The sequence below is a fragment of the Cupressus sempervirens genome, chromosome 6 (genome assembly GCF_028749045.1).
Source record: "Cupressus sempervirens isolate cs-2001-9-10 chromosome 6, ASM2874904v1, whole genome shotgun sequence".
In the NCBI taxonomy this organism is placed as follows: domain Eukaryota; kingdom Viridiplantae; phylum Streptophyta; class Pinopsida; order Cupressales; family Cupressaceae; genus Cupressus; species Cupressus sempervirens.
In genome coordinates, this window is record NC_143123.1 from 640765304 (window position 1) to 640776977 (window position 11674).

An 11674-nucleotide genomic window follows, 5' to 3' on the forward strand; every position below is an offset into this window, starting at 1 on the left:
AGCGACATGTATTCTTAGGGTTGGGCAAGAGATACCTAACCTAGGGTAAGAATTAATAGGTTACCTAAGTAAACCCTATTGATTTTAGAGACTTGAGTGAGGTCCCATTAAGATGAATCGATAAGTAAACTTTAAGTGGACTTTTGAAGGGTTAAAAGTGACCCTAGGAGGTTTTTTAGGAAAAAAAAAAAAAACTAGCCTACTGCATTTACTATTGGTGATGGGTTTGGCCATTGGGATGTGAAAATCACATTTTTGACCCTCCAAATGGACCACTTTTCAAAAGTGGTGAAAATGGAGAAGGCAACATCCAATTCCTTTCTCCACACTCTTGGTTTATCTCTCATTTATGAGAGGAGACAAGAGTGGATGAGAAAGGACTTGTAGTCACTTCTCATTATGAATAGCGAGCGGGTAGAGGATTGGATACCTTTTTAGTGGGTCTTGGCAAGGCTTAGAGGTTGTTGACCCACTCTTTGTTTTAAGATACATTGCTAGTTTGGAGGAGTTGGTAGAAGGCATAAGAAGGAAAGATCTTCATCAAGCCCCACTGTCATTTGCATTAGATCAAGGTTGGTGATTGTGCCACAAAGGATACTTGTTTTGTAGCTCATGTTTCAATAGCTTTAAAATGTTGTTGTTTTGTATGAATTGTATATGTTGGATTGTATTGTTTCTTGTTGTTTTCAAATGTATGTACTTTATAAGTGTTCAAGGCATCACTCACCCTTGGGAGGTAAGCAATGACATTGTGGGTGAAGGGGTTAGTTGGGCCTTCCCCTAAAGTGTAGACTCTCTTCTATTGGAGAAGAGGGATTTTCATGGAGTATGGGCTCCATGTACCATCCTTGTGTTTTGTACTATTGAGATTATAATTGGAGAAATTTGTGAGAAGAAATTGTGAGTTTTAATGTCTTGTGAAGGCATGCATTTTAGCTCTTATTGTTTCTTGGAATGACATCTCCTCTTGGGTTGGTCCACCTTCACCCTCTTTAACGGGTTCATATGTGACCCATTTGTGAAAGCTTGGTATATGGGTGTAGATTGTTGCTATTGTGATGTGTTGTATTTTGTGAATTTGCATGCTTTTATCTTGTTTATCCTTGGTTCTGCAAGCTCGGGGGTGGTTTCATAAGAGACATAGGTGTTAATTATTATTAGTTGGACAACTGTTATTTCTGACCCAAAAATAGCAGTAGTATTTATGGGTAGCTTGGACAGCTGTTCGTCGTTACCTATGTATAGTAGCATTAGTTATGGGTGGTTTGGACAGCTGTTTGTCCACTTGCCAAGAATTAGTAAATGGTTATTGCAAGGATAATTATTTACTAATTTTAGTGATTCCCTTTTGGACACCTTGCAACCAATTCTATTGTTGGCTGTCGAGTTGTCTTAATCTCAACCGTCGATTGTAAATCAATCTCGACCGTTGGTTTACCAACAGGAGTAGTATAAAAGGAGGTTAGGGGGCATTTGGAGAATATGAAGTTTTGGAGAAACGTTTGCAGTATTAGCAAACAGTCTTGCAGTGTTAGCAAGGGCGCAGTGTTAGCGTGGGGATAGCAGTGGGGAATATCAACGGGAGAAATTAGGAGGTTGTCGAAGTTCTGCCAGTGAGAGGCAATGAATTTTGTATCTCTTGATTTGCTGAAGTTTAATATAATTCCTCATTTGTAGAATTGGTTTTCCCTTAGGGGTTTTTCCAGGGACAATTTGTTCGAAAATATTGTGTTCATTGTGTTGCGCATTTCTTTCCGTATTTTATAAGTGAAGTTGCAATTGTGTTATTTTTCGATATTAGCTGAGAATTTATTTTCAGTAGTTTAATAATCATTTATGATAGGAGATTAATAATCAGTGATTGCAATAGTTAATTTTTCACATGGTATCAGAGCATTGTTAAGGGTAGAAGAGTTTTACCCTAGGAAAGAAATTTTGATCTCTTTAGATTTATTATTGCTTTAAACCCTTGAGATGGCTTTAGCTAGTTTGAGAGATTATGATAGATTGGATGGTGCCTCAAATTTTGGCGTCTGGAAGGCCAGAATTTCTTTATTGTTGGAAGAGAAAGGTATAAAGGATTATGCTACTAGTGTTGTACCTGTACCAATGGATGCAACACAGCTTGCAACATATAGGAAGGACGATGCCAAGGTGAGGAGGATAATCCTTGATGGTGTCAAGGATCATATTGTTCCACATATCTCCGAGCTAGATACAACGAAGAAGATGTGCGATGCCATTCTGAATCTGTACCAAAATGCTACCACCAATAGGAAGTTGATTCTTAGAGAGAAGCTAAAGAATACTCGGATGAATCAGGGAGAAGATGTCACAAGTTACCTCACCAGGCTCAGACTTGTCAAGGATGAGTTAGCAGCTGTTGGAGATAGCCCTAGTGATGATGAGCTAGTGAGAATAGCCCTAAATGGGTTTACTAAACAATGGAGTGTCTTTGTTCAAGTTGTCAGTGGACAAGATACTTTACCGAGTTGGGATCGACTATGGACTGATTTCACTCAGGAGGAGTTTAGACTAAGTCTTGTCAATGGGGCCAACAAGAGTCATAAAAATGAGGTGGAACAAGAGAACGTTGCCCTAGCGGGTAAAGGGAAAGCAAAGAAGGGATCTAGCAAAGGATCAAATTCGCAAAGTGAGAAGAAGAAGGACCTTTCTAAGGTCAAGTGCTTTGGATGTCATGAGTTTGGCCACAATGTCAGTGATTTCCTAGAGAGGAAGAAGGGTAAGAAGTAGGTGGTAGCTTCAGCAAGTGTAGAAGAACTCTCCAGTAGAATGGAAGATGAGTTTGCACTCATAGCTTGTATGGTTAGCTCAACCTCACAGTGTGTTTGGTATATAGATAGTGGGGCGTCATTTCATATGACAGGAGTTAGAGAGTACTTCTCCAATTACAAGGAGGAGGACACCAACATCCAGATTTCTATGGGAAACTTGTCCAAACTCAACCCTGTTGGGAAAGGGACGGTTCAGTTTCAGAGGGAGAATGGAAAGATAATTCCACTTCATGATGTGTTATATGTGCTAGGCTTAGGTATGAATTTGATTTCTGTATCTGTTCTTCAGGATAGGGGGTATAATGTACTTTTTAGAGGGACAAATGTGTTGATTAAGCACAAGGATTGGAAATCACCCATAACTATTGGAGTTAGGAGTGGTCGCCTTTATAGATTGCAGTTTGATACTCCTAAGGCACTTATGAGCAACAATAATCCTAGAGATCTTGGAGAGCTATGGCATAGGAGGATGGACCATATTCATCATGGAGCACTTAGATTGCTTTGTGAGACTGTGACAGGTGTTCCAAAGGTGAGCACAGAGCATGATAATTTATGTAAGGGATGTGTGTTGGGGAAGTTTGCAAAAGCATCTTTTCCAAGGAGTGACATCAGATCTAAGGGTGTTCTTGATCTAGTACATTCAGATGTTTGTGGACCAATGTTGATGAAATCTCTCAGAGGATATGAGTACTATGTTACTTTTATTGATGATTTCTCTAGAAAGACCTGGATATACTTCTTGAAGACTAAGGATGAGGTTTTTAGTCGATTCCAAGAGTTCAAGGCTCTTGTGGAGAACTCGACAGGAAAGAAGATAAAGGTTCTTTGGTCAGACAATGGAGGCGAGTACAAAGGAAATGTCTTCCAGGAGTTCTGTACCAGAGAAGGAATCAAGAGAGAATGGACTGTTCCTTACAATCCACAACAGAATGGAGTTGCTGAGAGGAAGAACCATTCTATATCAAAGGCAGAAAGAGCTATGCTACATGACCAGGACATGCCCCGTTACTTATGGGCAGAGGCGTGTAATACAACAGTCTACATTCAGAATAGAGTTCCACACAAGGTGCTAGGGAAGATGACACCAGAGGAGGCTTTCACAGGGAAGAAGCCAGATGTTAGTCACTTCAGGATATTCGGGAGTTTGGCATATTGCCATATTCCTGGAGATACACGTACAAAGTTAGATCCGATTGCAGAGAGGGGGTACTTTGTTGGGTACAGTGAGACCTTAAAGGCATATAGGATTTTCATTCTGGGGACTAAAAGAATTATTGTCAGACGGGATGTCAAGTTCATGGAGGACAAGGCATTCAGGAGATTCAGAGATTTGCCAGAAGATGATCAGAGTGAGTAGCCAACAGAAGCTCCAAGACCAAGTCAAGAGCAACAAAGCTCAAGTACAGTTACCAGTACAAGTGTAGACTCAGTTAGTGAAGATTCACAGAGTATGGAGCAACAGGTGCAATAGGAAATGCATCTAAAAGACTTAGAGGTTGACATTTCATCCTCTACAGTTGGCAGCGGGAACCATGTGGTTCTAGATACACAAAGGGATACTCAGGAGTTTGTGGGAGCTCCTAGGAAGAGTGCTAGACAATGAAGACAACTAGCCAAGTTCAATGACTATGTGGCATTAGTTAGTTAGTTGGTAGATAGTGAGCCTTCTAGCTATAGGAAGCTGCAGAACATTAGGTATGGCGAGATGCTATGGTTGAAGAATATTCTTCAATAATGCAGAATGATGTGTGGGAGGTAGTACTTAGACCAACAGATAGGGTTGTAGTTGGATCATGTTGGATCTATAAGATAAAGCACGGTGCAGATGGTAGCATCGAGAAATACAAGGCTAAGTTCGTGGCAAAGGGGTTCTCTCAAAAGGAGGGAATAGACTATGAGGAAACAATTGCTCCTGTTGCTAGGTATACTTCTATACGAGCTGTAATCTCACTTGCAACACAGATGGGATGGAAAATCCATCAAATGGATGTCAAGACAACATTCCTCAATGGTGAGTTGAAGGAGGAGGTATACATAGAACAACCATAAGGCTTTGTAGCACACAACAAAGATACCCACGTGTGCAGATTGAAGAAAGCAGTATATGGACTCAAGTAGGCTCCTAGAGCGTGGTATGAGCGCATTGATACATACCTGCAAAAAATGGGCTTTGTGAAGAGTGAAGCAGATGCTAACCTCTACTACTTGATGGTTGGGGGTGAGATTCTCATTCTTGTTCTTTATGTGGATGACCTATTTCTTACAGGTTCACTAGGGCTCATAGTGGATTGCAAGAGGAACCTTGCAGAAGAGTTCGAGATGAAGGATTTAGGACTTATGCACTACTTTCTAGGCATGGAAGTGTGGCAGACAGATGGGGAGATTTTCCTTGGTCAAGGGAAATATTGCATTGAAATCTTGAAGAAATTTGGGATGGAGGATTGCAAAGCCATGTCTACGCCGATGATCATGAATTGGAGGAAGGTAGATACATCTAAGGAGAAGGATGTAGATCCCACTTTATATAGATAGTTGATTGGTTTGTTTATGTATTTGGTCAACACTAGACCAAATATAGCATTTGCAGTAAACTCTCTTAGTCAGTTCATGGTTGAACCAAAGAGAATGCATTGGATAACGGCTAAGCATGTGCTACGTTACTTGCATGGTACATTCGAGTATGGGATCAGATATGTTCGAGGTGAAGGTATCAGGTTGATAGGCTATACTGACACAGATTGGGCAGGAATTACAATAGACAAAAGGAGCACTTCAAGGTGTTGTTTCAGCTTGGGATCAAGAGTTCTATCTTGGTTCAGCAAGAAGCAGAAGTCTGTAGCTCCAAGTTCAGCAGAAGCAGAATACATAGCAGCTAGCATGGCGACATGTGAAGCTGTCTGGCTTTGAAAGTTGTTAGTAGCCTTGTTTGGTCAGAAGGTTGAGACTACTATGATACATTGTGACAATCAGAGTTGCATCAAGTTGTCTGAGAATCTAGTGTTTCATGATAGGTCTAAACATATAGATATCATATATCATTTCATCAGGGATTGTGTACAACAAGGTATTGTTCGACTACAATACATACCTACAGATGAGCAGGTAGCAGACATTCTAACGAAGGCTTTGGGAAAGGCCAAATTTATCTTTTTCAGAGATAAGATGGGTGTCATGCAGAACAACTTCCTCACTAAGAGGGAGTGTTAATTATTATAAGTTGGACAGCTGTTATTTCTGACCTGAAAAATAGCAGTAGTATTTATGGGTAGCTTGGACAGCTGTTCGTCCTTACCTATGTATAGCAGCATTAGTTATGGGTGGTTTGGACAGCTGTTTGTCCACTTGCCAAGAATTAGTAAATGGTTATTGCAAGGATAATTATTTACTAATTTTAGTGATTCCCTTTTGGACACCTTGCAACCAATTCTATTGTTGGCTGTCGAGTTGTCTTAATCTCAACCGTCGATTGTAAATCAATCTCGGTCGATGGTTTACCAATAGGAGTAGTATAAAAGGAGGTCAGGGGGACATTTGGAGAATATGAAGTTTTGGAGAAATGTTTACAGTGTTAGCAAACAGTCTTGCAGTGTTAGCAAGGGCGCAGTGTTAGCGTGGGGATAGCAGTGGGAAATATCAGCGGGAGAAATTAGGAGGTTGTCGGAGTTCTACCAATGAGAGGCAAGGAATTTTGTATCTCTTGATTTGCTGAAGTTTAATATAATTCCTCATTTGTAGAACTGGTTTTCCCTTAGGGGTTTTTCCAGGGACAATTTGTCCAAAAATATTGTGTTCATTGTGTTGCGCATTTCTTTCCGTATTTTATAAGTGAAGTTGCAATTGTGTTATTTTTCGATATTAGTTGGCAATTTATTTTTAGCAGTTTAATAATCGTTTATGATAGGAGATTAATAATCAGTGACTGCAATAGTTAATTTTTCACAATAGGTTGGTAGGTGAGCTCTCTATGGTTGTCATTATTTCATTGCAGATTCGTGGCTTGGAAATGCAAGTTGGAAGAGAAGGAAAAGTTGTGTTCCTCATTATTTTGTTAAGTTGTGTTAGGGCTTCTTGAGAATTGTCAAAAGCAGGTTCATTGTATGAAATATGTATTTCCACATTGTAGTAAAAGAGAAGGAATTGGATTATGTAGTTTGGTGCATGAAAGGTCAAGTGGATATGAATTCGTTGTCATGTATCTAAAAATGGATTGTTTATAGGCATTTTAAAGTGTATTAATGTATCATCTCAATATGTTAAAAGGGGATTATAATGTATAAATTTAAATATGAAAACAATCCTAGTTGTAGTTTCCATTTTGATTTTCTATAGTTGATGGATGTAACAGTTGTTCCATACTGCAAAAAAAAGAAGTTTTTGACATAGATAATTTAAATTTGTAAATACAATAGGTCAATTTATTTTATTGATCCTCCTTAATTGAAAGGAAATATATCACAAAAATATTCAAAAACCATTTATACAGAATTCAAATTTACACACATAATATCTTGAAATTCAATATATAATTCATGTACAGATATAAATCTTTATCATAAAAAAGATACACATTTTAAACGGAAACAATATAATCCAAAACTTCTAAGTTTCTTCATTTTACACAGACCATTTCTTTTGTTTATTCGGAGCTTCTCTAAAGCTCTTCCTTGTAGTTTTCTTCTCTAAACATATTACTTGATGCTTCGTAGGAGAGGTAGTTCAAGAGTCTCAGAAAAGCTAAGGTACCTTGGTTCAACAGAAGAAAGAGTCTCAGAAAAGCTAAGGTACCTTGGTTCAACAGAAGAAAGTTCTGTACTTTTTTTGGCCAATATGTGACACAGATGCTCCCTTCCACTTCCCACTTCATATCTCCCCTTCCATCTCTGCTTTTACCTTCCAACTTATCCTGCTTGGTGAAAGGGCTAAGAGCAGAATATTGTTCTTGAACAAGGCCTTGGGCCGCACCCAGTCCATCTTGGAGGGCCCATGGGATGCAACCTTTTTGGTGGTGAGAGGGCCATACAGAGGGCCCAATCAAAGATTCCCTGGCTGCTCCATATTCCAAGATTTCATGTTTGCTAGTTGATCTTTGCTTGCTTGCAAGTTTTAGCACAACGAAGCTGCTTGGGGGTTCGAACCCTCTCTCCACACTCCTTTAGATGGTCATCTCGACAAATGGGTTGGAACTTGGCATATGACATGTTTTAGGATGCCGCCAGAAGCTTCAATTTGTTCTCAGGAGCCAGTTCAATTGATACTCTAGACAGGAAATGTTTCTCCTAGTCTGAAAGTCCTCTTTCATCCATCATCCATTGAGTGTTATGATATCGGAGGAATGGCATAGCATCTGATATTGTCCAGCTTCACACAAACTTGTTACAAGATGTATCTATGACTGCAGTTTTGTAACCTGCATTTATGTTCTTTTACTGAGCATCCGTGCTAGGGATTTGGGTATGAACTAGTTAGTAACTTTAGTGCCATGAAATGCACGCTTCTATGGAGGGCATCTGTGTTCACAGATTTGGGTTATGAAGTACACACTGCTGTATCTTGTATCTGCAAATAACATTTTTATGTATGGTTTGGATTATTGGAAGAACCAACCCTAAAAGGCCCAGTACCTAAGTTGACATTTGAGCTGGTGGGTTTCGATCATGAACTCCTAATAGATCGAGACCATGAACTCTTAGCACCTAAAATCTGGTTTATAGAAAATAGCAGAAATAAGCTACACTTGCATCAATGATTTGACTAACTACAAAGAAAGAAATAACTCGATTGACAAAGCACCTACAATAGGATTTAAGAGTAGGCATGTAAATAACCACATGAATTGACAATAAACTGACCATAGAAGAATTTTCTATAATTGTTCTCTCTTATATTCTGATGATCAAAAACATTGATAGAAAAACTTACAATCAAATCAACAAACACTTACAGTACATTCCAGATATGTTGCTTGCAAATGAGAAAGCATTCCCTATGCCATATACGACTACAACGAACCTTATTTATTCTACATAAGTTCGATTCTTTCTGATGGATCACTCTACTACCAGTTCCATAATAATTAATTTCACTAACACGGTTAAACAATCACACATTCGGTTTGAGGAAAAATAATGCTTTTGAAGTGATTCTAAACACTTTTCTAAAAGACACCCATCTAGGGATTCGCCTAAATATAAAATAGGTCAAGATAATAAATTTAAAAATAATGATCCAAAATAATCGATTCATAGATAGAATCAATATTTCAAATCTATATACTAAAGAACTCTAGGATCTTTTGCTCTGCCATGAGTGGATTTGACCGATGTCTTATGGTTTCAGCAGCCTCAAATGCTCTTAGGGGAACTGAAGCTGAGTAGAGCTCTGAAGTTGGCGGTGGCTGGTGCGGCATAAGGGCCTTTGAGAATATGATCTTTTTTACCTGTAATTGCATACATTACTGTAAATGCACTAAACGTATTCAAAACCATATAGATAATTAAAAATTCAGCTAAAGATGGTGGGTTAAAAATACAAAACGAAACAATCCATAAGGGTACAGAGAATCAAAGAGATGAGATCCACGCTACCCTCCATGATGACGAAAAAGCCCTTCTTCCCCGGTGCAACTAACAAATATTTCTTTTTTTTACTAAACACAACTAGAAACTGATAGAGCGTGCTTTTTGTGTTTGAAAAGTGTAGGAACTAAAACACTGATTAACACTTTTCAGGACCTGTGCACACACGTCTTTACATGCATGCCAAAAAAATTGTGAATGCCAATTGTGGCTGCCACGATTGTGGTAATACAGATTCCTAGACATTGATATTCACAGCCTTTGGAACTGTGAGTTTGCATGGTAGTAGCCGTCTACAATTCCAATTAGAGATAGACAAAAGAATTTGTACCTAAAATACTTTGCAGTACTCTGGAACTCACTACAAAAATCTACTTATCGTGCTTTCTCGTCTCGTTATTTGTGACTTTTGTCTGACATCCTGTTGCGCACCAATCTTAACTCTAATTAAGTCACTGCAAAACACTTCTTATAGAATTTAACTTCAAGAAACTTGCATCTTTCTTTGGATGTATATAATGTTAAATAGAAATAAATGATAATGTCCAATTTGATTGGTTACTAAAGTCCAAGATTAATCACAGTTTAAGGAATAGCCTAGGCAATAGTTGGCAGGAACTAAAATGCACATTTACATTTTGACTCTTTTAATTGCTGCGAATTTACAATATTTCCAATGTTTTCTTAGACAATTACATTATGCCGAAAACTAATTTGCAATCCACGTGCATACATTGCAAAACCAGACGTAGAGAAACTAACCCTGGTTTTCATGCACAAATGGGCATATGTATCGGCGGTCCTACAATCAATAGAAGTGAAATGGAAACTAGAAACTAATAGCAATAAGTTTAAGGTATATCTGGGATTGGAGATTTCTCAACTTTTCTGGAATGCCTGTATTCTCCATACAAATAGGACACGAATCCCCAGAAGGCCACTCCCACAGAAATTCCTTTCATCCCTGTGAACTTCTCGTTAAACAGCATTACTGCCAGCACTTGATTGACAGGCACAGAAATGGCTATCATGATACCACTGGACAGAGAATCGGTTTGAAAGATGACGCCAAAGACACCAATGTAGAACAACTGCCATGAAATCGCATTCGATATCAGAGCAACGAAGTACAAAGGCTGGCCGGATATTGATGTCCTGGATTCCTCTATAATGGCCTGAAAGCTTTGGTTGGCACCCATTCCCACCGAAGTAAAAACAGTGGCTGAAAGCGCCATAATCAATTGCATCTCCATAACCAGAGAATACGATAACTCTGTTTTTGTTGCTTTGTACATGAGCTCAATCAGAGGAAGAATCAATCCATACACAGCAGCCGCACCAAGAGCCATCATGAAACCCATTATGTACTCCGAATGAGTGTCTTGATTCGGCGTGTCATTTTGGCTGTTGAAAGAGAGCATGACGATGGCCACAGTGAGCAAAACTATGGCATTGATTGAATGAGGAGTAAATTTCTGACGGACAAGAACAAAAGAAAAGAGGGCATTGAAGGCAAGCTGGGCAGCGATGAGTAAAGCTGCTGTTGAGAGAGGAAGGTAAGAGAGACCCTTTGAATACATGAAATTATCCAGGCCTGTCAGCAGGCCAACGCCAATGGATGCAAGGGCGAGCTTGGGAGAAATATGCTTAATGTTGTTGCATGCTTGGCCATGTTTTTTGTTGTATGATGCTGAAACCCAAATGGGCACAAAGAGAAGAGGCCACCCTGCAGTTTCAATCCAGGCAGGGAACCATGTTAGTTTTCCGCCATTGAAGTAGTAGAATTTCATCAACAAGGGACCAGCAGTCACCCCAATGGATAGGGCAGCAAAGCTCAATATTATGAGCGCCCACTCTAAAAAGCTTTTCTTCTCCATTCGATCAATATAGATTCACTGAACTAGGTGTTCAAGGAAAACCACAGTTTATGATTAACTGTCTCAATGAATTTGGATTACATTATATGTTTGTTGTTTGTGTTTACAATATATTGTGGTCTTTAAAGCCCGGATTTTAAATATCCAACCGAATCACTCAATTTTTTCTACTTTGTAGTTTTGGTATAAACCGGCTAACGGGGAGCTGTTTTGCAAGACGCCGCATTTTTCTTTCTTTCTTTTTTAAGCTTTTTATCATTATTCTTGTTGGATTTTCAGCCCGTTTATACGCAGTTTCTGTACTGGTCAAAAGATCGACCTTTTCCCTATACTTTTGAGGGATACAAGGAGATTGCATTAGATCTGAATTATCTAATTATTTCTCTGGACTCCTAAGACTGAGGAGCATGGCAGATCTGATCGA

The 11674-nt window shown here is 39.0% G+C and overlaps 1 pseudogene; it reads right to left on the bottom strand.

Moving 5' to 3' along the window:
* Positions 1-10224: 10224 nt before the first annotated feature.
* LOC149553857 (purine permease 1 pseudogene) lies at positions 10225-11250 on the bottom strand (annotated as a pseudogene).
* Between the last annotated feature and the right edge of the window lie 424 nt (positions 11251-11674).